The sequence below is a fragment of the Emys orbicularis genome, chromosome 7 (genome assembly GCF_028017835.1).
Source record: "Emys orbicularis isolate rEmyOrb1 chromosome 7, rEmyOrb1.hap1, whole genome shotgun sequence".
Taxonomy (NCBI): domain Eukaryota; kingdom Metazoa; phylum Chordata; order Testudines; family Emydidae; genus Emys; species Emys orbicularis.
In genome coordinates, this window is record NC_088689.1 from 66,796,237 (window position 1) to 66,823,572 (window position 27,336).

General features: G+C 39.6%; 1 protein-coding gene across 3 annotated transcripts in view; it reads right to left on the reverse strand.

The window, feature by feature from the left end:
* The window catches only part of ADK (adenosine kinase), a 568,039-nt gene that overhangs the window by 255,505 nt on the left and 285,198 nt on the right, over positions 1-27,336 (reverse strand). The window lies entirely within an intron of this gene.

Here is a 27,336-nt window from a genome sequence, read left to right on the forward strand (position 1 = left end):
TTCAAAATTAAAGTAAAACTCATGAGTCCTTCTGATACTGTATTCAAATATAATGACGTACTGTACAAAAAAAATCACTTGCCTGTCAGGTAAGATACATCAGTAAATCTGTGTTCCCTCAAAAGAACTAAGAGGGATTTTGTGTGTTTTTTTTAAAAACGGTAATTGCAAAACAGAAGAAAACAAAACACAGACAAACAGAAGAGCAAAACAGACGAAGACAGTACATTTGAAAAAAATAGAAAGAAAGTCTACAATGTTCACAACATAGATTTTAAAAATGCGACTAGCATTGAAAATAACCCTTTGTATTTAACAATTATATGCAAAATAAGGGAATTATCCTAGCCACACTGGTAAATGATATGTAAAAATCTCTGTCCTGAACTTTACTCAGAGCAATTCTGCAAATTGATTTTTAAATAAAGAGTATAGCTGTGTAGTGCTGCTAAACCGTTGGGTTATTTCATAAAGCTTCTCTTTACAAAAGAAGGACAGATATAATATCAATCAACTGTAACTGATTCTGTGTTGTGTGCTAAAATGGGAAAAATAAAATTCAACCACAAGATAAAACTGGTAGTGACCTAAAAAAAATAATCAATGTCATGAAGAAACAGTACAAAACTCTACCCTGGCAGTCATGAGTCAACCAACTGAAATCATTATAATTCCCCCTACTTAAAATCAGTAAGCTTATCCACTCAATCTACAGAATGAATTAAAGGCAACATGAATTTACTGCATGCTAAAACCCCAATTATAATTGTTTCCTAATCGAGATCTAAATAAATGATAATGTCTCCATTACAAATCAGCATTAGTGGAATCTGTGGGTTGTAGAAAGTTCAAGTAACTGAGCTGGAAATACATTCTTAGTCATGTCCCCATTATTATTCAGTTCCAGAGGAAAAAAGGGCTTTATTCACAGACAAAAAGGCTTCACTAATTAGGAAAAAGTGGACAAAACTGAAAATGCGATATCTTTATTGGAGCAACAGAAGTTTTTCACACACAAAAACGTATATTTGATGAGCTATGCAGACCTATTTGTTGTTATTCTAAATTAATAAAGAAAGTAACTGAACCTCTATTTTTATGTATTTTTATGTATTTTTATGTAAGAGATTGAGGTGTTACAGAGAATACTTTATAAAACCAATAGTTGAACTCTTTCTACTGTCTTTGAAGGCAAGGAGAAGCAGAACAGATTATTTTATAAGATTAAGAATGCTATACGCTCCTTTATGGAATGCAGGGAACAAGTTTCAATGTTGATAAGAGGAGACAGGTTCAAATCTTGTGTTCTCTGCGAAAAAGTGTGACTTACTCTCACAGATTACTAGAATTTGCAGGGTATACTATGGACAGCACTTAAAACATCAGCTCTACATGAACCCTGCCAATTCCTCAAAAATCCCTGTGGAATTTCACAAACTGCCCCCTGGGGATCTAACACATTTTAGCAAACGACATATCTGTTTTTTCATCCTTATATACCATCCGATCAAAATCGGAGCATCAATAACACTTCATGTACTATATCATAGATCTTTATGAAGAAGTATTTATGCTACAATGCCACAATTTTGACTGTGTGTAGCAGCTCAACTGAGTTTAAACCTGCAACTTGCCATCAAATATTCAAGTCAAGGCCGGCCTTGGCAGGCAGGTGATCAGAGTGCTCGCACCAAGGACCAATTTCCAAGGATGTCAAATCAGTATTAGGGGGAGCTGCATCATTCTCTCTCACTCCTGGTAGATCTGTTTGGGAGGGGGTCAAAAACGTTTTCCGGACTGGGTGGCTGAACACTTAGGTCCTGCATGGATTCAAGTCTACACCAATCTTCATTTTCAGTTTAAGTATAGGTGTCCTGATGTATCAGAAATAAAGGTTACTTACTGAAGCGCTTTGAGATGAGCCTCTGTGCATTCCTGTTACTGAGAGATGTGCCCATGATACAGCAGACAGAGATTCTTCAGGTACCACTGCTGAGGTGCCTGCGCACACCTCTGAACATTCCAGATGCATGCGTATGAAAAGGGGGTGGAGCATGCTCACTGCCTCAGTTCCTTCCACCTGAACTTCAAAGCCTGGCACAGCAACAGAACTCTGAGGAAGAGGGGACAGCGGACTGGCAGCGTGGCTGGGCAGAGGCTTGTCCAAAAAACTCTACATACTGAAAGGTTTCTTCTTTGAGTGACCTTTGCACATTTCCACTTTGGGGAGTTCAACTAGTAGTGATATTCCTCCCCAAAATGGTGGGTTGAGGAGTGCTAGTTAAATAAGGATTGCAATATTACTTTGCCTTTGTGTCAGATTTTACACAAGTTGAAAGAGTAAATCTTAGTAAACCTATGTACTGAGTGCCATGTCATAGGTCTGCCAAGAATATGTCTATGGCATGCAATTAAGGTGATCTTGTCCCTATTGGAATGAGCCAGCATAAGAACACTGCTAAATTATAATACTCTTCCAATGTAAAGCCAGATGCATTTGGATGGGTGCTGGGCAGTGATGACATTTCCCTAATAGTTATCCCTATAGGCCAGTAGTTCCCAACCTGTGGTCCTGAGCCTGTGGGCCACTTGCAACCCAATCAGCACACAGCTGGGGCCCATGTGACATTTTCAGGGACATACAGGAAGTATATATATTGTGTGGATGCGGCCCACATAACAAACACATAGAGAGCTGCATATGTGGCTCACACTGGTAAATAGGTTGAGACCACTACTATAGGCAATGAAAAACATGGTTGATTTTCTGGATTCTTTGGATCTACTGAAATAGATTATTCACATTTAATTAATGTAACTGAGCTTTCTTTCAATGGGAAGTGGTCTTGGAAAGAATGCTGACAGATTTATTGCCGGAGTCTCATAATAATCATTTAGCACTTTGGGAAAGATGAGGGTGAAGGAAAATTTCATCCTCATGAAATACTGTAAAATGAAGGTCAGCCATAAGAGCCTGAAGCTCACTGACCCTTCCTGCAAATGTTATGACAATAAAGAATGCGGTTTTCACAGAGAAATTAAATAGAAAGTAATTGTCCATTGGTTTCAAAGAGGGCTTCAATAACCCTATGAGGTCTAAGTTCAGGTCCCAAGTTGGTGTTGGGTCTTTCACTGTAGAGTGACTGAACACACTCTTGCTGTCTTCTTCTAGATCAGGGGTCCCCAAACTTTTCACGGTCGTGCCCCCCCCGTCCATGCCACCCCCATTCCAGGAACCAGGCCGCGGCTGGGGTGGGAGATTGGAGTAAGGGGCCGAGGCTGTGGCTGCAGCTGGGGGTGGGTCTGGGGCCAGGAATGAAGCTGTGGCCAGGGGTGAGAGCAGAGCTGCAGCTGGGGATGGAAGCAGAAGCCGTGGCCGGGGTCCAAGGCTTTGTTCAGGGGAGCGCTTTGGGGCCAAAGCAAGGCTGGTGGTGCTCCCTCCCCGGGTCCCACTGCGCCCCCCTGAACATTCATCCATGCCCCATAGTTTGGGGTCTTTCGCTGGACATCCCCACTGTGGAAAATCCAGTCTAGTATTGACCATTTCACAGACCACTTATTTGGTTTTGAAGATTTTGGTTGAGCTGGCACATAAGGGTACTGTCTCTTCCTGCAAGATGGAAAACCACCTGCTAAACATGATAAATACAGTTCCTAATGAACTACTGCCACTTTGCAGAATTGCTTGGAATCAACTCCCTCGTTGCTTAGTACATATGATCACAGACTATGTGATCTTCTTGAATCTTGAGGAAGAAGGATCAAGGGCCCCTCTCTCTAGTAGAGATGTAAAATGTTAACCGATTAAATGGTAAGCATTAGTCTTACTGGTTAACCCGCCTTAAACGTTAACTCCCGCGCCAGATGGATCGGACCCAGCCAGCACCACCGCCGGCCGGATCGGGCCCAGCCACTTAATCAGTTAACCGTTTAAACAAAATATTTGTAATCGTTTTAACGGTTAGCTTTTTAAATGCTATTTACATTACTGCTCACTACCCACTGCTCCAAGATGTTTATGTGTAACTTTCCCAAACATCTCTGGATCCTGTGCCCTTTATTATTCCCCTAAATTCCATAGAGAGTTCTTCTATTGCTCCCAACTGCGGGAAGGATTGCACTTTGTCTTTCACCACTGTCTTGTAAGAAGGAACCTTGAAAACATATGGGGAAGAGTCACAGAGTCAAATTAGATTACACAGTCTTTTTTGAATGACCTCTAGAGCTCAATGACCCATAGTAATTCCTCTTCATGCCACGTGTAACAGAGACTATTATTCTCTAAAAGTAGGGAAAAGGGAAACAAAGTTGTGTTTAAGATTGGTTTGTGGCTCTCAAATATCCCATATGGCCTGAATTCTCCAGAATAAGGATGCTGGGTTGAAAGATGAACCAGATCATATCTCTTTAGGCTTCATTTGAAAGGCTTTCCTCTGCTGTTGTTGGTATGGCCACCTGAGAGGAGGGTACAAACAGCACAGGGTACTACTGTCTGATACTGGTAAGCAGTGCCTCCATTTCTGAGGCAAAGAAAAACCCAGAGATTGAGCAATTGAACTGGTTTTCCTCAGCTTCTCCATTGTGAAGAGACCTTTGCCAGCAGAAGGAAGGTCTTCTGCTCTTGGGTCTCAGCAGATAATCTTAAAGACTTTACACAAGAATGTCATCTTGAGGAGAAAGCTGAAGAGACAGATCTAGAAACTGAGCCTAAATAGTCAACTGGTGCTTTCAGACCGCACCAACAGCTCTTCAGAGTTACAGCATTAGCAAGTTTACGGTAATCCTCAGACAGTTTCTGAGCAAATAGCCATCTTGTCCCTTAAACGGTATTGGTATCTGGGAAATATTAATATTGGCTATCCTGGTGACCAAAGAGGCTGATAAATATATCTTTTTGTCAATGCAATCCATCTTTTGATCTTTATCAACCAGTGCAGACTGAGCTCTTGAATCTTTCTGAAGCTGCAGCTACTAGCATACTTACATATTAAAGCTGAAGAGAGAGGCTGGAAAGTCTCCTCATGCTAGCAACATTACCATGAAGCATCTGAAGCCTTTTCCTTAGTGCAATGTTCCTTCTAAGCAGAAGGAGTTTTCAGCGCTGCACTTTTGAATCTTGGGTTCTTAGAAACTGATGTACTCGGCTAGGAAACATTGTATCCCTGCGCTCTGAAGTAATTTCCAAATTAATAAATGGAATCTTAGTCACTAAATCCAACATGATTTTCTTTGCTCCAAATCCAGAAATAGGGGTCAATAGGGATCCTGGAGCTGATTTCTTAGAACCTGCTTGGAACAGGAGACTGTTTCTTAGGGCCTTGCACAAAACCCAAAGATCCTACTGAGTTAAAACCTGCAGACTTGGCTGCTAGGACCTCTGAATGAAAGAAGGGCTGAAAAGGATTCTCTCTCTCCTTCCTAGTCCATGGGTTGAAGGACACAGAAAATACTGAGATGGGAAATGTGTATCACAAAGACATGTGAGGCCCTGAATGTAGGAATCTGAAGCATGGAATGCCCTTGGAAGCACGCTGTTTGAACCCTGACCTCTTTACTGTGCAATCTGCCATATCTGATCCTGACAGAACTGCAAATCACACCTGTGAGCACAGAGAGCTTGACAACCATAAAACTAGCTAATATATTACCTGTTTACTAAAACTTAACATTAACTATCTTAACCACCACTTACATTTTTTTAATAAATCAACAAAAAGACTGACAAAGGTCAATGGAGACAGGCTAGAAGTTTCAGGTCTGTCCACAATTGCATGTGAAAAGAATTGCGGAGGAGGTTAGAGCGCCCCTTCCCCTCTTATAACCTCATCAGCAAAATATTCAGACCAAAGGAGTCCCAAAAGGCACCACTTTCAGACTGTTTCACCAGCCTGCTGCACCCTGGGCATCTCTCTCAATAGTGAGAATATGGAGAGTCCATTTGAAAATAATTTGTTATGACCACTTTAAATGGAAGGATATAGGAAGGAGGTTAATCACAACTCAGCTTAGAAGACCATTCATGTAAGGAAAAAATGGAAGTAAAACCTAAACCATTATATGAACCTGGCAAAAACATATGCATACATTGAATACACTTCGTATAAAAGAAAAATACTGATATCATTATTCTAAATGACTTAACTCACTTATATTTCTTGTCAGTGATGCAAGAGTACATCTGAAACACAATCCGAAGTCAACATTTGGTTAATATTGTACCTTTTTTCAGATCTTTATTTAGAAAGCATTGTTTCAAGAAGCCACAATATACAATACTGAGTCCCAGCAAATAGGAGAGACTGCAAGTTTTGTGCCATCCAAAAAACTGCACATTGTACTATGTTTTTGCTTGCTACCTTTACACTAAACTACATTCCTAGACTATTATGGCCTCACATCACGTGATGGTCAGTATGAAGAAAAATCTCAAAGAAAAAACAGAGACTTGTCTTTGTTTGCATACACAAGCCTGAGAAACAGAGTACAATGTACTGTACAGTAATTGCTGCACCATTAATTTAAGCTGCCAAATCTTGCACAAGGAAGCAATATTGTTAAAATGTCTAACACCACCTTCAAGCAACTTCCAGTCAAATGAGTTAATAGTGATAACTGTTCTTGAGGTGAAAAGAATAGTTAAAGCCATGCATCTGAGACCAATACCTACAACTTCTTCACCAAAAGTCCACTAGAGATACTTCATTCTAGATTTATTTAAAACACAAAACCTCCTAACAAGAAATCCACAATACCAAGTACTGTTAAGTGTTACTGATACATTAACCATTTTTCATTCTATCCCCCTTACTGTCTGCCTATGACCTGTTGTCCATTGATTGTGTTTTTGATCTGACTTTAGAGACAATTAAAAGCACATGTTCTGTGCTGCAAGAGGCTTACAATCTAAAGTGCCATGCCCACCTATGCAGCTAGTATATAAATATAATCCATTCTAAATATATTCCTTTGCACTATATTTAAAGGGAGAAAATATATCTATATTTATAAGTGAGATGCAATGAAGGAAAAATCTGTGTGTGTTTCAATGTGTGTTATTAAATGTCATGGAAAATTGTAACTCTACTGTGCTCTAAATTTTGCCAATAGGCAGTGGTCTCTAAGGGGCTACCTATTAACTATGGGCAAACCCAGCAAAATATGTTCTGGGCATGCCACTTCTTCATCAACTACACTGGGCACTGTGGCAGGTGTGGCATAGAAGTTGACTGCCAACTCTATGTCCATTTTGGACTCCTCCATGCTGGGGAAATCCCCACTTAGAGAGATGAGCTGCTTTCCAATCCCTTTGTGCCACCAGAGCACAGAAAAAGAGGCCAGGCTGCACTTCAGGATGTCTGTGGTTTACCTTTTCACATGTGACTACTGATTTTGGGAACCTCAGGCTTTAGTTGCCCAGTCTGAAACATCTTAAAGGAGTACACAATTCCAAGGGCATGTGCTCAGACCTTTCTGAAAAATCACCCCTTTTAGCCAGCTATCCAAAGCCCTTTGTAGAGCAAGGACCAGTATATGGCGTTTAGTGTATACCACTGTTCATTAAGGAGAGCTGAAAGAGCTTTATTAACATAAACTAAACTACTTGAGAGAATTAACTTTTAGACTCTTTTTACTGATAGGTTAAGAGATGCAAAGATGTTAAGTGACATGCCCAAAGTCACACAGCAAGTGTGTAGCAAAGCAGTGAATACAAGACAGGAATAAAGCTAGTCGTAGTGCAGAGGTTCTCAAACTGTGGTCCACAAGCTCCATTCAGGTGGTCCGCTGATAGTTCTCTCTAATGTGCGCGCCTGGGTGGCTGCACACGAGAGAATGAAGGGCCACCCACCTAATTAGTGGACTGGCGTAGGCGTGGCTCCACTAATTAGGTGCCTGGACCCTGGAGAAGACGCACATGTAAGGTGAGGTGGTGGCCTTGGGGGGAATAGGGAGTAGGTGGGAGGAGGCAGTGGAGTGAGAAGAACGGGTGGAGGCAATTTGGGACATGCAGGGCTGCAGTGGCCAGAGAAAGAGGCGACTTTCCCCAGCTCCAGGACTGTGGCTGCAGGGGAGAGATGGCCCACCTTTCCAGCCTCAGCTCTGTGGCTGCTGTGGTGGGGGAGAGACCTTCCCCTTCTTCCCAGCCCCAGGTCAGAAGCTGCTGCAGTGGGGGAAAGAGGGAGAGACCCCCTCCTTCCCAGTCCCAGCTTCGGGGCTTCCACGGCAGAGGAGAGAGGGAGAGACCCCCTCTTTCCCAGCCCCAGCTCGGGGCTGCTGTGGTGGGGGAGAGAGGGCACATCCATCACATTAGAAAGGTAAGACTACTGATATTAAAATATGAATTGTGTGCTTTTATTTTTAGATCATAAAAAGTTAATTATTATTAAGGGTTTTTTTATATAGCACTTTTATCAAAATCGCTTTACAATAGTTAGCTAACGGTACAAACAACATTTGGAAAGATCATTAAGTGGTCTGCCGAGACCCTCAGCAATTTTCAAGAGGTCTGTGAAAAAAGAAGTTTGAGAACCACTGATGTAGTGTAATTGCAAACTATAGAATGTATCTGCTGTTATTGGAAGAAGTGTGATATAAAGGTGAGAGAATAAGGCTAGACTTCAGAGTTCTGAGGTGTATTACAAGTTCTGGCATAGATTCACTATTTGGCCATCAGCATGTTGCAATCTGTGCATGCTTCAGCTCACCCCTTGTACAATAGGTATAATACCTGTTCCACGGGGACATTGCGAGGTGTGATAACTGTTTGCAAAATGCTTTCAAATTCTCCAGTGAAAGGCACTGTGTAAGTACAAAGTAGTTAAATGACTAGTAACCTGACAGTATAGGGGTATCATGGCTGACAAATTCGAACATGATTTAGTGTAGGATTTCTTTGTGACAGATTAAAATGATACAAAATATATGAAAAAGCACACCTATAACCCCAGAAAAGTCTTCACTTTTCAGTAAATGCTGTGCAGTCTGAGTGAACACACACCAACACCTGAATCACACCAAAAGAGTTTAGGAGTAAAAAGATCTCCATTGCTCTCTGTAGCGTTGATTTCATAAAGAGCATTACTCCCTCATACTGTAAACATCTGCCTCTCAACTTCTATCAGCAACAGTATCAAAAACAGATGGCAAAGGTCAAGTCAAAGTTTATTGACACTGATGAACTTTGACAGCCTCTATTAAATTACTTCTTCCCTTAAGGTGTATGTGATCAAAGCAGCAGAGAGATTTTCACTCAGTCACATAACAAGCTATTTGTTGAGACTGAAACATCTGGTCAATATCTCCTAACACTGCAATTTCATGCACAGTTAGCAATGGGGTACATTTCTTCTCTTCTTCTTACAGGGTCCATAAGGGTGGCACATATGGCTGATCATTTCATTCAAAATGGATTCAATTTGAGGCATTACATACAATTGTCTCTATGCTTTATGGTGTTTTAAGTCTACCTGCCATCGTTTTCCATCATCATTGCTGTTTGCTGTAAGCTTCTGCTATAAAAGCCTGCAAGTATGACAGAGCACTTAAAGCTTAACAGCCTTTGACTACTGGAGTTAGAAAGCATTTAAGGCAACAGAGTCTTTAAAGTGGCAGGTCTTCATCTGTTGTCAAGAACTCCCGATACATTAAACTATTTACCATTTAGTAAAGCTCAAGCAACATAGTTTGTAAAAGTAATTTTTGTTGTCAAATCAAAGCCCTCACTTATGCGTGCTTAAACTATTAGAGATCATTCTTTTGACTAATCTGTAAGTTATTATACATTTTCATAAACATAATTTAATATACAATTTACATTTCATTTAGAAAGAATGTGTGACAATTATAAGAACTTGGCAAATGATAATCCTGCTCCTGAACTGGAAAGAGCAGAAAGACACTGCAATTTTATCAATCCCATATGCTGAAAATGTTCCTCTTTAAATTCATGTATCTTTGTTGCCACAGCAACAAGTTGCAGATCACAGATAAAACATTTTACTGTACTAAGTCTGAACTCACAATCCAGCTCTTCTTTTGCAACTCCACCCAGCTTAGCCATTTAAAAAAAAACACCACAACAGATTTTGTTGGGTGGGGAGGGATTATAGAAAAGCTAGTTTCTAATTTCTGGTGTATTTTTCTTCCATGCCCAAGAGAGTGAAGGCAGTGAGGATGCTGTCCAGTTTAAGCATTTTTCTAATCACTGCTTAACAAAGCTATATTTTAAAATAATCAGCCTCCTTTAAGAAAAAGTCTTCAGGTTTTTTTATACACAGAGTTTACAATAAAACAAGATTTGGAGGACATTGTGAAAAACAGATGTATGTTTAGTCCTATGGGCTCTCTGACACTTTTCACAAGCCTTTTATTTGCATATTTAAAAACTAATGCTGATCTGCCTCAATTGTGCTCCCACCTAAAAGAACTTACCATCTGAAGTGGATGATTTACGATGGCTTATGCTACCCAAATAAACAAAAAAGTAATGTGTGACTGGTCCAATGTTGCCCTCACTCTTATCAGTGCAAGAGAGCACTGGTTTGTTCACTGTTAGATTAACAGACATCTTTTTTGTAAAACTGACAGATGAAACATGAATAGTTTAGAAAAATAAGCAAAATCTTACATTCCACAAGAAAAAGAATCTCCAGATGGCACATGAATTTTGAGGCCTTCAGTATAACTGGCCATTTAAGAAAAAAATCACATTATACTACAGAGCTTTTGTGGTTAGCAGTCTACTGTGTAGTTATTTTGTAAACCAACCATGACCAATCAGAAAGGCACTGGGTTTACATTCAGATCCAGTATTTCAAAATATTTATCAATATTAAAATATTTTTCTATTTCTCATTTTTCTACGCAAACATAATAAACCTTCACACTGATGAGACTGAATTAAATCTCCATAATCGTGTAAATTAAACTTCAAAATAAGATGCTAAATTCATGACCAATACTAGGTAGTTAGGAAAGAAATTCCATAGTTTCCCCCCAACTAATCAAAAAAGAAAAATCAAGTGCATGACCTCTGAACTAGAATTGTAATGTCGCAAGTTTCAAGTGCAGTATTTCAAGAGAGGGAACAAGACATAGTAATTACATAATTCTCAACTTCATGACTATGTACATTTGCACTGACTAGTGAGCTTACAAAATTGAGAGACTATTTGCTGGCCTACTAGATCTACAAGAATTTGGTTTACTATTGTTGATGATTGCAACATATATAATGTACCCATTCCATAGTTGTTTTCTTCTTCACTAAGTTTACAGTACAGTGGTTGAGGAGTTTTGGTCTGAACTGGAAGTGTAGATGGGGCATGATAATTTGACATTTGAGTGTAAGGGGATTTCTTTAGATACCAGGTCATATGTATCTGCTGCCCATTTAGGGAGAAGACAGGTGGAACGCCCTCTCTTCCCCTCCCCCAAAGCCAGATGAAGGGTGGTTAGTATCATCCACTCAAATAAAAAAACCAATACCATTTTGTATCTCAGTTAATTATTTGATTTTTTTAGAAGTATGTGGATTGATGGGCAGAGTTGGGTGGGGCCCAGTCAAGTTTTTGCACAATTGAAAGGTGAGAACTGTATTTTTCTATTTATTCAGTACTTGTATGTCTAACTACAGTAGAACCTCAGATTTACAAACACCTCGGGAATGGAGGTTGTTTGTAACTTTGAAATGTTCGTTACTCTGAACCAAATGTTATGGTTGTTCTTTCAAAAGTTAACTGAACATTGACTTAATACAGCTTTGAAGCTTTACTATGCAGAAGAAAAATGCTGCTTTAACCATCTTAATTGAAATGAAATAAGCACAGAAAGTTTCCTTACCTTGTCAAATCTTTTTTCAACTTTCCTTTTTTTTTTTTTAATAGTTTACGTTTAACACCATAAACATGTATTTTACACACTGTATTTGTGTTTTTGCTGCCTGATTGCATACTTCCAGTTCCAAATGAGGAGTGTAGTTGACCAGTCAGTTCGTAACTCTGGTGTTCATAACTCTGAGGTTCTATTGTACTGAGATGTGTTATAGTTGCCCAGATAACTGATAATGAGGAATTATATTTTATCTCACTTTCCCCCATTGCCCACCTCATCTCGAACATCTCAAAAAGTGCTGTGGACAGACAAAACCATATCTTTTCCCAGGATCTTTAATTTGAAAATGCTTCTGTTTGCCATAAACTACAGACTTGGCTGCTAGGGCCTCTAAATTAAAGAAGGCCTGAAAAGGATTCTCTCTCTTCTTCCCATGGGTTGAAGGAGTGACACAGTAAATACTGAGATGGGAAATGTGTATCACTAAGACATGTCAGGCCCTGAACTTAGGAATCTGAAGCAAGGATGGCCCTTGGAAGCAAACTGTTTAAACCCTGACCTCTTCACTGTGCAATTTGCCATAACTGTTTCCAAAGATACCCAAGAAAAGACTAGACTATAATTGTTTAGTATAACAGAATTATTCATGCTTGTACTGTTCATTTATGTTATTCCTTCATGGGAGTAATTATATTGGTGTGTTTAAAAATTAATAAAAAGGATTTTAACAAAATTGACAAAAGAAGTGACCTATAATTATGTACTATTGAAAGGAATGATTAGGACTACCAGAATTCCTTGGCATGCAGGTCAAATCTCTGACTTGTTCAAACAATTTTCACAAAAAGAATAACTAAACTGTTAGGGAAAAAATCAGCAGGAATCTATCCTCTTTCTCAGTGGATTCCTGTGCATTGCTGAGGAATTCTGTGAATTGCTGATTGCTCATAGTTACAAACTCATTTCATTGGGAGCTGAAGATGCGTAGTACCTCACATTATCACGCCCTACATCATGGCAGAGCTGCTCTGCATTGAAGGAAGTTAGTGTAAGTTATGGGCATAATCCAACCCCTACTGAAGTAAATAACGACTCCCACTGAATTTCAATAGGAGTTGGATCAGACCTTTTGCCACTGACTACAGTGACATGAGGATCAGGCCTGATCAGATTCATCTTATCTCTACAAAAAGAGAAAGATTAACAAAAGCCCATTTCAAAATAAAGATTAACAAATGTGGGAAAGAAACACAGAAGACCCAAAGAAAGTATTTTTGTGGACATTTTATATTCCTGGTCTAGTTAGTATTCTTGAAAAGTTTATGGAATTCAGCAATGTGAGGTAAACATTTGAAGTCAGATACTTTTTAAGACGTACTGTAGTTTTCAGTTTTGCCTGAAAAGTTGGAACGCACAGCAGACCTGACTGTGATCTCAATTAGTCCAGTTTTACACTGGTGAAAATCTATTTACTTCAGTAAAGTTACTCTTGATTAATACAGGGTGTGAATGAGATAAGAATCAGATCCAGTAGCTGTCCCTATATATTTCATCCTTTCCCACTTTCCACACAGTAATTTATTAATGGTGATCCTAAAGGAACATATTTCAATAGGGCTCCATTTTTTTTGTTTTAAGATTGTAAATTCTTTAGGTACAGGGATTGTCATTAAGTATATGTTTGAACAGAACCTGGCACACCAGGGCCTCAACCTGGATGGCCTCTAGGCACAACCACAATGTGAATGTTAAATAATGATAATAAATGATAAGACACCCTGAATTATTTAAAATATGGGGAAAAGGTTTAGCCTATACTAAAAAAATCAATAAAATACCCAGCTTCCAGAAGTCATCCTATTGTGAAATTCAAATGGGAATATTTCAACTAGCTTTCTTTTTCTTTTTCCAGGAAGGCAGTAAAAAAGGAATAAGGATAGCAACCTGTATTGTACTTCCATAAAAAAAATACATATAGAATTTAATTTTACAAAATGCTAATTCATTTGGACCCCCAACAAAAAAAATCATCTGGTGGGAACAATCCTCCACATTTTCTTTTTTTGATACTACAAGATGCTAGAGACTAAGGTGAGTCTCAGATCACCGAACAGCAAAACCTGCTATGTGATTGTGACATTTATAGAACCTTAATTTACAGGAAGGGATTTCAGTTCAGTCCTCTAAATCAGATGGTGTGGCTAACAAAAGGCCTTTTTATAAGGAGGAAAAGGGCCTTGATGAAAGTGCAGGTTTGCCCTATACCCCCAACTTCACAAACCTGAGATTTCCTGATCTGACCATTTTTACTATAGCTGGGTAGCATCCTTGAGAAAAGTTGTACTACAAGGGTTAAGTATAAGATAGTGGCTGTATGGGGAGGAAGAATAATAAGAGTTGAAAGGGCCTGACGGAAAAATGGGGGGAGGAGAAGGGGAGAGAAACAAAGAAAAAGAAAAACTCATCACACAGAGGAAATATCAAGAAAGAATTAATTCTCAAAGCTGTGCAAATTCCTGTGGCCATCAGAATCAGTGGCAGTCCACAAACAGTGCACTAAATAAAATGATAATCGATGTTGCCAAAGATCTGTTAAACTGTGTGATATTCAGTTGACCTGTGCTTATACTGGAGGAGGTCCAATACTTTTAAATAATTAACCTGAATACTTCTGGTTGATGCATACAGACTATTCTAACTGCATTATCTGTTATTAGATGTGTCATCTAAAAATTTCTCTCTTCTTGGGTAATTACAAAGTATACAAATAGTCTCCTCTTCTTTTGAGTAATTCCATCATAGATTATCCCAATCCTAATATGTTCAATAGTACATTAAATTAAATATGTTTCTCAAACAATTAATCTATTATATAATTGCCAGTAAATGAAATTTAAACATAGTATGATCAACAGCATAATTCAATAACTGATAATAGTAAAATGCTTTGAGGGAAGTTACTGCTTTCAGCAGTACTGGAAACCCAAAGACCCCATATCTGACTTTCATTGACTACAAAATACGCTAATTGTGAATCCAGCAATTCAATGTTTTGTGCAATGTGTACTCAGTCTGAATCTTTAGCCACATCTATGTTAATTAGTTTGGATCTAAAATCATAATACTGTAGTAAGTCTTTGATACTCCATATAGTTGTCATCTATACCACATAAAATCTGTGGTAATAAAAAACTTGCACAGATATAAATTCATTAAACTTAAAAGCAAAGCAAAAACACGTTTAAACACAAGAGATTGCAAACTAAACTAAAATGATAAAGGCCTAGAAATTTTAGCTTTTTTCCTTAATAGTTAAAAACAGAAACATAGCTTTATGTAATGTTTTTTGTTAACCACTCTACTAATATGTTAATTATATCATTACATGATTTTCCAAGAACAACAACATGTAATTCCATTTATTTATTCTCTATAGAGGCAGAGGAAAGAAGTAGATTAAGAAGCTGTCAAGATGATAAAATGACAGCCAATGCAAATTTATTTTTGCAATATAGCATGCAAGATTTGTAAATGTTATTATAAAACAGAAGCCGCAAAGTAGCTGCAGGCACTGAATGAATGCTTCAGGCACTGAATGGAAGAAATAATACTAAGACATTAGAATGTCTGAAGCAACTGAGGGGAAAAAAAAAGTTAAAGGCTCCATCTAAACTGCATTAAAAAGAGAACCTGACAGTAAATCAAGCCAAGGATAAGGACACGTACCAGTATTAAAGCACTCAAATTGCTATAAAAGTTAGCTTGTAACCTGGAAGCAGACTGCTAAAGAATTATTTGCTACACCATTGTGTTTGATTGAACAGCTAACTATGTGATTACAAAGACAACTGTTAGCAAATTAGACCCTTATCTTCAGTTTTCCAGAAGACACCTCAAAGTATTCCACTTTCATATAATCTAAACGCTAATACACTCAGATACACTGGTGGTATCTCACTGATTTCAATGGGGATGTAACAATATACTATGACATGATAATTTGGCCTCATAGCTTTTTGTCTATACTTCAGTAAGTTATGCTACTTAGTAGGTAACCAGTGAAGACTTGGGAATACAAAAACATTCCTATATCAAAGGGCTATGTTGAGATTAACTAATGCTTGCAAAGCAGTTTGAAGTTAAAAAGCACTACATAAATGCTAAGCATTATTATTACCATAGCACTAAGTTATTCCATATTATATATATAATTTTAAACATACAATTTAATCTTTTTTATTATTTGTAAAGAAGCATGATAAATTCTGTATTTATCAACCTTTTAGGTGGCAATAGTGCACATGCAGAAATAATATATTTAAACCATTATTGCAAATGCTTTCCTTGTAATTCAAGCAATAGGATCTCAAGAAAAACGTGGAAATTAAGCCAAATCCTTCAGACATCAAGTCTTAACTAAACAACCTCTATAGATTGATAGATTAATTATTTTTAAAATGCTTAAAATCTTCATCCCATATTAACATGACATAACCTATATTCAGGAAAAGGCTGTTGGTTATTATCTGATAACCATCTTTTCCCCTCTTCAAACCTGGTGATTAATAAGAACAATTTTTTTAAAATTATCTGTTAATATGACCATCTCAATTTTAAGTCAGGCTAAAATGGGTGGATAAGCTGTTGCTGAGGGCCAAATGAATGTACCCTCTGGAGTTTTATAATACAACGCACAACTATCTTAATATTTGATATGCAGCTGTGGCATATGACAATTGTATTAAAGTATGATGAGCATTGACAAGCTAGGATCTATATAAAGGTCATTCAAATATTTCTGTGTCGTCTCTCTTTAATGAGTGATCATGTTTGGAAGTTACAGAGGAGGTAGCTGCCCCTCACTAGAATATATAACCAGTGGCTATTCACCATCTCATCATTTTAACTGCTGCCAGGTTCCCCCAGATGAACCCTTTCATTTTAGCATCATTTTGTAACAGAAGATCTAACTGTAAGAAAAGACAGCAGGCTCAAACATAGATCATAACAGACTTTTATCTCAAAAGGATGGACAAAAACAGAAAGTCTAAGCCAAAACATGAGTTAAACCAAGCAAGGGACATAAACGGTAATAAGAAGTAGTTCTTTAAATACATTGAGAGCAAGAGAAAGATGAAGGAAAGTGTAGTTCCTCTATTTAGTGGAAAAGGAGCGCCAATAACTCAGGACATCAAGAAGGTTGAGGTTAAATGCCTATCTTGCTTCAGTCTTCATTAAAAAAGGTTAATGATGACCAGATATTCAACTCAATTAATATCAACAACAAGGGAATGCCAACCAAAAAAAACAAAAAAATGGAAATAACAGGTTAAAGAATATTTAGATAAGTTAGATGTATTCAAGTTGGCAGGCCATGATGAAATTGGGTACTTAAGGAACTAGCTGAAGTTGTCTCGGAACCATTAGCCACGTTATCTCCGAGAACTCATGGAGGATAGGTATGGTTCCAGAAGACTGGAGAAGGGCAAACACAGCACCTATATTTAAAGAGTGGAACAAAGAAGACCTGGGGAACTATAGAGCAGTCAGTCTAACTTTGATACCTGGAAAGATCTGGAACAAATTATTAAACAATCAATTTGTAAGCACCTGGAGGATAATAGGGCTATAAGGAATAGCTAGCATGGATTTGTCAAGAGCAAATCATGCCAAACCACCTTCATATCCTTCTTTGATAGGACTGCTGGCCTAGAGGATGGGAGGAAGCAATAGATGGGATACATCTTGATTTTAGTAAAGCTTTTGACACAGTCTCACATAACACACATAAGCAAACAAGGGAAATGCAATCTAGATTAATTTGCTATAAGGTGGGTGCACGACTGTTTGAAAGACCTTACTCAAAGAGTAGTTATCTGTGGTTCACTGTTAAACTGGGAGGGTGTACCTAGAGGGGTCCCAAAAGGGACAGTCCAAGATCTGGTAAAAATCAATATTTTCATTAATGATTTCAATAATGAAGTGGAGAGTATGCTTATAAAATTTGCAAACACCAAGCAGGGAGGGGTTGCAAGCACTTTGGAGGACAGTATTGGAATTCAGAGGATCTTGACAAATTGGAGAATTGGTCTGAATTCAACAAGATGAAATTAAATAAATACAAGTGCAGAATACTTCACTTAGGAAGGAAAAATCTAATGCATAATTACAAAGTGGGGAATCAGAGTAGCAGCCGTGTTAGTCTGTATCCGCAAAAATAACAGGAGTACTTGTGGCACCTTCAGCCCCCAACTAAAACCTCTCCAGCGCATCATCAGAGATCTACAACCTATCCTGAAAGATGATCCTTTACTCTCACAGATCTTGGGAGACAGACCTGTCCTCGCTTACAGACAACCCCCCAACCTAAAGCAAATACTCACCAGCAACCACACATCACTGAACAAAAACACTGACCCAGGAACCTATCCTTGTAACAAAGCCCGATGCCAACTCTGTCCACATATCTATTCAAGTGACACCAACATAGGGCCTAATCACATCAGCCATACCATCAGGGGCTCATTCACCTGCACATCTACCAATGTGATATATGCCATCATGTGCCAGCAATGCCCCTCTGCCATGTACATTGGCCAAACCGGACAGTCTCTACGCAAAAGAATTAATGGACACAAATCTGACATCAGGAATCATAATACTCAAAAACCAGTGGGAGAACACTTTAACCTGTCTGGCCATTCTATGACAGACCTGTGGGTGGCTATCTTAAAACAGAAAAACTTCAAAAACAGACTCCAACGAGAGACTGCTGAGCTGGAATTGATATGCAAACTAGACACAATCAACTCAGGGCTAAATAGGGATTGGGAATGGCTGAGCCATTACAAACATTGAATCTATCTCCCCTTGTAAGTATTTTCACACTTGCTTCTTATCAAACTGTCTGTACTGGGCTATCTTGATTATCACTTCAAAAGTTTTGTTTCTCTTACTTAATTGGCCTCTCAGACTTGGTAAGACAACTCCCACCTGTTCATGCTCTCTGTATGTGTGTATATATATCTCCTCAATATATGTTTCACTCTATATGCATCCGAAGAAGTGGGTTGTAGCCCACGAAAGCTTATGCTCTAATAAATTTGTTAGTCTCTAAGGTGCCACAAGTACTCCTGTTATTTTTAAAGTGGGGAATAACCAGCTAGATGGTAGTACTGCTGAAAAGGATCGGGGATCACAAATTGAATGTGAGTCAACAATGTGATACAGTTGTGAAATAGGCTAATATCATTCTGGGGTGTATTAACAGAAGTTTTGTATGCAAGACATGGGAGGTAATTGTACTACTCTATTCGGTACTGGTGAGGCCTCAGCTGGAGAACTGTGTCCAATTCTATGCACCATACTTCAGGAAAGCTGTGGACAAACTGAGGAGAGCCCATAGGGAAGCAACAAAAATGATAAAAGGTTTAGAAAACCTGACCTATGATGAAAGGTTTTGAGAAAACACAACTGTGGGGTGACCCAATAGTGGTCTTCAAATATGTTAAGGTCAGTTATAAAGAGTACTGTGACCAATTGTTCTCCCTGTCCACTGAAGGTAGGACAAGAAGGAATGGGCTTAATCTACAGCAAGGGAGATTTAGGTTAGATATTAGGAAAAACTTTCTAACTATAAGGGTAGTTAAGCACTAGCACAAACTTTCAAGGGAGGTTGTGGCATTTCCATCACTGGAAGTTTTTAAGAACAGGTTGAACAAATATATATCAAGTGTACTTGGTCCGTTCTTAATGCAGTGGGCTGGACTTGATGAGTTGTCGAGATCCCTTCCAGCCCTACACTTCTGTAATTCTTTTCTTACAGTTATATTACCACATTTGTCACCCCCATTATTTGTCTTATCTTATCTTAGGCAGTGCCCCAGGCAGCCACAGTCCCAAACACACTCCTGTATCCAGATTTGCCACATCTCTAGGCTGACCCACCACTGATCTCCAGAGGTAGAGAAATTGCAGCTCAGAGTGAGGATCCCTTCCAGAATCAGTGATATTAAAAGTCCATCCTTTGACCGGGGGGAGGGGAGGGAAGGGGCTGTTAACAAGCCAAAATAAATACCTTACATTCCAAAATGTATTAGTTAAAATCCCACTCTAAACTAGTATTTTAATATTTTAGAAAGTTTATGGAGATATATGTAGGAAAACAATGTGGTTACAGTCATTCCTACAATTAAATATGACTTTGAATATAATAATTTCAACTTTAAAAAAAAGTTTTCCTTTACTGAAAGCCAAAAGTAGCATTCTTTAATCCAAGAACTGTACCTAATTTCCTTGCTAATCCATTAAGCATTGTAATAAATGACTCAAATTTGAACAAGGGATAGCAGTATTAAAAACTTAGAACTAGGAAAACATCAGCATGGATATCTTGATCTTTCAGAAACAAGTAAAAACAGGAGGGTAGCTTTGCAAAACTTCAGACTGCACATTTAGGAAGCTATCTATGTTGTAATTTCAGCTGCAGAAATCCCTTTAACCCACACAGGGATCATATACAGTATACTCCAGATGTTAGAAAGTTATTGAGTGCTAAAAGAAAAAGTGTCATAATACAGGAGTCCCAGTTTATTCCTGAAGTTTCTTAGATTCCCTAAAAAAAATCCTAAATATTGCTTGACTGCCAATAGTACACTCAAAAATGAGGCAGAGCAGCTTGCATTCCAGTGTATGCAGAAAGAACAAAAATAGCAAACAGGAACTTAGAGAAGAGTGATAAATTCTGGCAAACCATGGCATGTAAAAATGAAGCCCAGTTATGGTGTAGCAGTAGCCTTTATCAGAGTCGATTGAAATCAGCTGATTTGTGGAACTGAGGATTTTATAATGAACATAGAACTTCTTTTCATGTAAGAAAATGGTGTGGTGATAAGATGTAAACTACCTTCAAATAGGGAGGGCACAAAACTATAAGTATCCTGCACATATGATTAAGTGTCATTAAAGGTATCGCATTTATCACTTTGCAGATAGAATGACTCTAAATTTCTCAGGTATATCTTGCATATTGTGATAAATGGCCCTTGAAGACAATGCCATTCTGAAGAAGGAAAGCTGGGCCTTTGAATAACATGCTACGTGTGGAGAGAGTTCAGTCAGCTGATCTCCCAGTTAAAAGCCTGAACTTCTGTCTGGGAGCAGTGCAACACTGGAACTTCCTCAAGAAATTCCTGTGGTGGTCCTCCCCTGAACATCCTGTTGGTACAACACTAGACTTCCTTGAACTAGATATGAGCCCTTCAACTGCAGAAACTAATTGAATGAAGTTGGGAGAGAAACCAAGCTATTGTTTCCAGTATATGGGCACACTTAGGGTTACCATATTTTAATTTAAAAAAAGGAGGACACTCCACGGGGCCCCGGCCCCGCCCCAACTCCGCCCCTTCCCCGCCCCCACCCCAAAGTCCCTGCCCCAACTCTGCCCCCTCCCCTGAACGCTCCGCCCCCCTGCTCCTCCCCCTCCCCTGCTTCCTGCGAATCAAATGTTCGCGGGAAGCCTGAAACAGGGAGGCAGCAGGTAGGCTGGGGTGGGGCGGGGCGCGGCCCAGTCCGGCCCCCCCGGCCGAGCAGCTCCCTCCGGCGGCCGGCCGGCCCAGGCCAAGAGGCTCTGGCCCCGGCGTCTCCCGCCCGGCTTGGCTCGGGCCCTGGGGCGCTGGGCCCTGGTTCCGGCCGAGCGGCTCCGGCCCGCCCTGGCCCCGGTCCCAGCGGCTCCGTCCGAGCACCGCCAGCCCCCAGCCAAGCACCGCCGGCCCCAGCGGCTTTGGCCCAGACCCAAGCCCCACGACCCCTCCCTCCCTATTTTCCCGGACATGTCTGTTTTTTTGGGATTTCCTCACGGACGGGGATTTGAGGCCCAAAAAGCCGGACATGTCCGGGAAAATCCGGACGTATGGTAACCCTAGGCACACTGTATATTCAGTGAATCAAAATAAACAAACTACATTTCCATTGAAGCCCACAAAAGCACTGTCCTCTGTATACCCAGAAAATTTGGTATAAAAGAGGCTCAGCAGAAAGTATGAAGTAATAATTAATAATAAAAGATCATAATGGCAGAGTTCTTACTGAAGGTGATTTTATCAAATGTAGGTGGAGCGATTACTTGCATTCTGTATGCCGCTTACAACATAGTAGAACAGAAAAGAGAGTATAGGGCCGGAGACATCAACCCTGTGAGAGGATGCATTCTAATATGATAATGAAACTTGGGGTAGAAAACAGATCAGCAGAACTGCTAAAAGCAATTGGTTACCACAGTACTGATCTCATGTGGAAAATTTGCCATAACATATGGATGACTCAAAATTGACAGGACGGGAAGAAGGGACTCTTTAAACTTACCAAAAAAAGGGGATATCACAGAGTGCAGTAGCTACTATCATCTCCCTGATAATACTGCGCTATATAATTCAGGATCACATGAATTGAATGATAGAAGCGGAACTACCACCAGAACAAGCTGTCATATCAATGAAAAATGCAGGGCGTATAATCACACACTGACTATGTGTTTCATTGACTGCTCCAAAGTGTATGATACCATTTGACATGACTGTCTCTGGAGGATACTGGCAGACATGGGGATTCCGAAGCATCTCATTGAGCTCATTGCAAGTCTCTAGTGTCAACAATAGACCATGGTGCAAACAAGAGGTGTGACAAAGAGTGGTTTTCCACTGGGCAGTGGTTTTCCACTGCATTCTGTTTCCAAGTCTTTCCAACATGTATGCAGAATTTATTATTAGACAAACCCAGGAAGATTTTGATCAAGTGGAAGGAAGTAGGATTTAGATTGGTGGATACCTCTTAATTGACTTCAGAAATACTGATGATACAACTGCGACACAGAGGCCCACTGGTGTCAACTGGCAAAGGGTTAACTTCTTTATAAGCAACTCCTGTCTCTGGCTTGGCAAACTCACCACATATAATAAACCATTTTCTTGATATTTATCCATACAGGATAGCATGTGAGGTCTATACAGAAAGCTTGTACCTCACTGATACTCAATCATTGCAATGTGTGCGCACAGGTAATATTTAAGGAATGATGTAACTATATTGAAAATTAAGCTCTTACGGTCTTGGAATGAAAGTGAGTCACCGGGGAATTATATATTTCAGCGATGGCCCATCCAAGTGGGAGGGAGTTGTCATCCCTCCTTAGCTAGCCAATGATGTAATGTATTGCTTAACTGTTCACCTTTTCACCAACCCAAAAGTCAATGAAAAACCATCCAAGACACTCCTGGAAGTGAAAAGGAATGATACAACAGTGCAGGGATCGCCCTATCTGTGAATAAAGACAAAAGACCTATTCATTATATCACAGGGTGAAGAAAGACACTCTGGATCCATTCACTGGGGAGGTACCTTGATGAGAGGGGGTGCTTCATGACAGACTGGATTCTAGCTGCAAAGACTGAACTTTGGACTGAAAACCTACTTTATTAGATAGGAAAGGTAACTATTATTAAGGGTAGGCCCTAGTTTGCGTTTTATGATTTTGTTTTGTATGTAACCATTTGTTTCCACCACTCATGCTTGTTTCTCTTTGAATCTCTATTCTTTCTTAACTAAATTTCTTTTTATTTTACTATAATTGAACTCAAGAGCTGTGTGTGATACAGGAGCTACGGTAAAACTGGTAAACTGGAGTTCACTGTTTCTTTAGGAACAGAGGATCTGGATTTCTACAGGTAACCAGTGATCAAGGGCTGGATACCACTGGGGGACATTTTGAAGAGAGTCGAGAGCTGGGGTGCATCTATTGCCAATCTCTTGCATCTCAGGGCAAAGGAAGGACTGCGTGGCTGACAGGCTTGTTCTGTTAGGAAGTTTACACTCAGCTGGCAAAGGCAAGACTCCCTCATGCTGGAGGCAGGTGGCAACGGGATAACTCACAGCCATGGGTGCCACATTATTTGCCTCAAACATCAGTGCAGGGCAACAAATGTTGGAGTCCACAAAAATAGTGAGGAACAGGGACTATCCCTGAACTTGGCAAGAACAAAATGCATGTATGTTGACACAAATCAATTATAATAGGACGCAAGTGGACATCACGATTAATCGTCAAGCTATAGAGGCAGTTGTTGAATTTAACTATGTGGGATCATACATATTCAACCAAGGAGATTGTTTCAAAGAAATTGGAAGATGACTAGGGATGGCTCCTTCAGCCATGGTCTCTCCCTTACGGAAGTGTGGAATCATTGTAGCATCTCAAAATACACAAAGGTTTGACTGGTGAAAAACTTAATTTTTTTCCATAGTGACTTATAGATGAGAATCCTGGGAAATTAACGCTGCTGACAAGAAGAAAATTGGAGCCTTTCAGATGTGGTGCTGGCAAAGACTTATGTAGTTCTTGGACAGAAATTAGAAATATTACAGGAATCACATCAGGTGTACAGATAGAAATAACCTTGAGAAAGGTATCATGGAAGGAATGGTGGCAGGTCATCGTACTAGGGGACAAGCAGAGAAGAGATGGATAGACGGCATGTGGAAGATCACCAGAAGATCAGCTGCTGTGTGTCAGTGACCGGTATGTGGGTGGTTGTGCCTAGAGTTGGAGCAGGAATCAAGCCTAGTGCTTACAGCTGGAGTCAGTAGCCAGGAACAGGAGCCAAGGGTCAGTTCCAGAGTCAGAAATTTGAACTAAGGGTCAGAACCAGAGTCAGAGGCCAGATGGCAGAGCCGTGCATCTGAGCCGGAGTCAGAAGTCACCGATCAGAGCCGAGGTACAGAGCCTGGGGAGAGGCAAGGCAGGGACAAGACAAGGGCCAAGGCAGGAGCAGGACAAAATATAGTGGGAACAAGCAGGAGCAGGAGCTATTGCAGCCATGGGGAAATGCTTTAAGCAGCTACTGAACTGCTGCTGGGCTTAATGACCAGTCTGCTGACTCTTCCAACCGATCAGACCATGTAGCCAGTCAGCAGAGGTGGTGCTAGCCCACTGGGGGCCTACACAGGAATATTTTGGGCCACCCTCCCCGACACAACTCATAATAAAAAGTGAATAGGGGCCTCTTTGAGCTGCTCGGAGCCCTAGGCAATTGCTTAGTCTGCTTATGCCTAGCACTAGCTCTGCCAGTCAGTCAGTTTACTATAGGCGAGCTGCGCTCATTTGGCTGTCTATATACTAGTTCTGCTGCGGGTCCTGATTCCTGATGCTGAGCGTGTGAAGTTAGCAATGGATCAAGGCGGCTTCCAAAAATTCTGCTAGGATGTCACCAGTATTGAGACATGACTTTACTTACATGAAATTGACTTTACTTACTTATGAAATAATTCTCCATTTTGGAAAAGATTTGTACAGAAATCCCATCAAATTCTAAGCATTTGGAGTCAATCTTTTCTAAACAGAAAAGAATATCAGATAATAAACTAAACTTTATAAGTACCTATCAAATAACAAAATATAAAAAACCATGCTCAGCCAAATCTATTCTAACTAGAGTAATATTCACCAACAATAAGTAATAACTGCCATATCCAACCAGCCAAAACTATCTAAAATAGTATTTATAAGGCCCTGATCAGCATAGTATCTCATTGCCTCTCAATACTTCCCTCGATCAAAAGCCTCAGAAAAAAAGTCAACTATGAAGTTTACTTGTAAGGTTGAACAATGCAGCCAAATGTGTGGGGATTGAGATCCAGAGTCAAGGATCACTCAGAGAATGTTCCTGGCCACTAACCTCTTCCCTTTTACACTGACAGGGTGTTAGCAAGAATGCCACTGCAGATCACAACTGGTGGTATCAAAGAGAGACAGCTGATCTCTCAAATGACAGATTCCAAATGATGTTGGGCTAGGCCTTTCCAACTCAAAACCAGCCCCTTAAAATCTTCTCAAACAAGGCAGTCAGTGAAAACTACAGAGCACTGGTGTGTGTTGTGCTGTCTGAATAAGGTACCGTTTAATACAAGGGGCAGCTGTACTCTGCACCAACTTCTGCTTTTGAATGATACCAAAGCATAGCCCCATAAAAAGAGCTTATTACTGTAGTCTAGTGACAAAAACATGTATAACTGTAGCAAGATAGCCACATTTCTTTCATGTGGCTTTCTTTTTGCCCACTCGAGATGGAAAAAATCAAGTTTTGCTCCCAGGTGCTAAATGAGTATCCAAGAAAAGTGCAGGATAGAAGATGACCACTAATGTGGCATTTGGCCATCTACACGTGGCCAGAAGGCAATGCTCATTTGGATGCAGATGTTGCTACTTTCATCTATGCAACTTCACATTTGGACTACTGCAACATCTTGGAGCACTGGTTACCTATCCCAGACAGATTTAAAATGTTAGTTTTCACCTATAGTCCTCCATAGCCTGGGACCAGTCTACCTATAAGCCCATCTTTCTCTCTCTCTAAGACACAGTGCTACAGTTGTAATCAGTAGAAACACTTATGCTTTCCTCAATAAAATAGAAAGATGGCTGTTGGCAGAGCATTTTCTTAAAGGGCCCCAGAGCAACCAAAACTATTAGTACAGATCCTACACTCTATACGCAAATCTGAAAGCAGGCTGACTCAAAACAAGGATATCTGAGGATTCCGGATACTCCATCACAACTTTCTCAATAAACCTACACAGAAAAGGAAAACTGGACACAAGGTTAATGGTTAGCAAGATCATTAGACTCAAGAGGGTTGTTGTTTTTTTGGGGAGGGGGTGTAAAACAGAGGTTTCACAATGGCTTTCTTAGTGACAGCTGGCACCCTAAACCAATAAAATAAAGATGATGACACGGATGAATACTTCTCCATTAGACTGACATGATCATCTTGGATACCAAAATTGGTTGCCAGAAATAAGTGAGATTTTTCTTTACAGACTTTGATAAAACTCACATTTAATTATTTTAAACTATACAAATTAGATTTGTCGCTTTAAATCACTTCTCTCAGAATTACTGAATTTTAATTTTTTCACAGATATACACTCATCACACCTCTTACATTAAATATCAAAAAATTAACTGTTCTGCTAATCACCTCTGCCTTAGCAAATCAATAAGCAGTACAATGTCCACTAGTACGTGACAGCAACTCTTTCTTCTTTGAGTCTAATGACCACATTTCAGTAATTAATGAACCAAACACAGCTCAGTTAATCCCATTACTGCAATAAGGATCTATTCTCTTCTTGATGTGCATGCATAACTCCCATTAACATTAATGGAAGTTATGAATGTTTATCATAGGGGTAATAAGCTCTTTTGAATGTACAGTGCACAACCTACCTGGAGATGTGAAATGGTTCTAGTAGGATATATTGCATTCCCTGCTGCAACATCATGGAAAAAAGATTGTACACACTTCTGTTGACCACAATGATATGACTCTGAAAGGGTAGTCATACTGCAGGAGATATATGGAATGACTATAAGCATGAGTATCTGTCAACTGTTGTGCACTCCATATTTTGTTTTTTAAAACAGTATCAGATTTTTAATCTTTTGGGATTTTTATA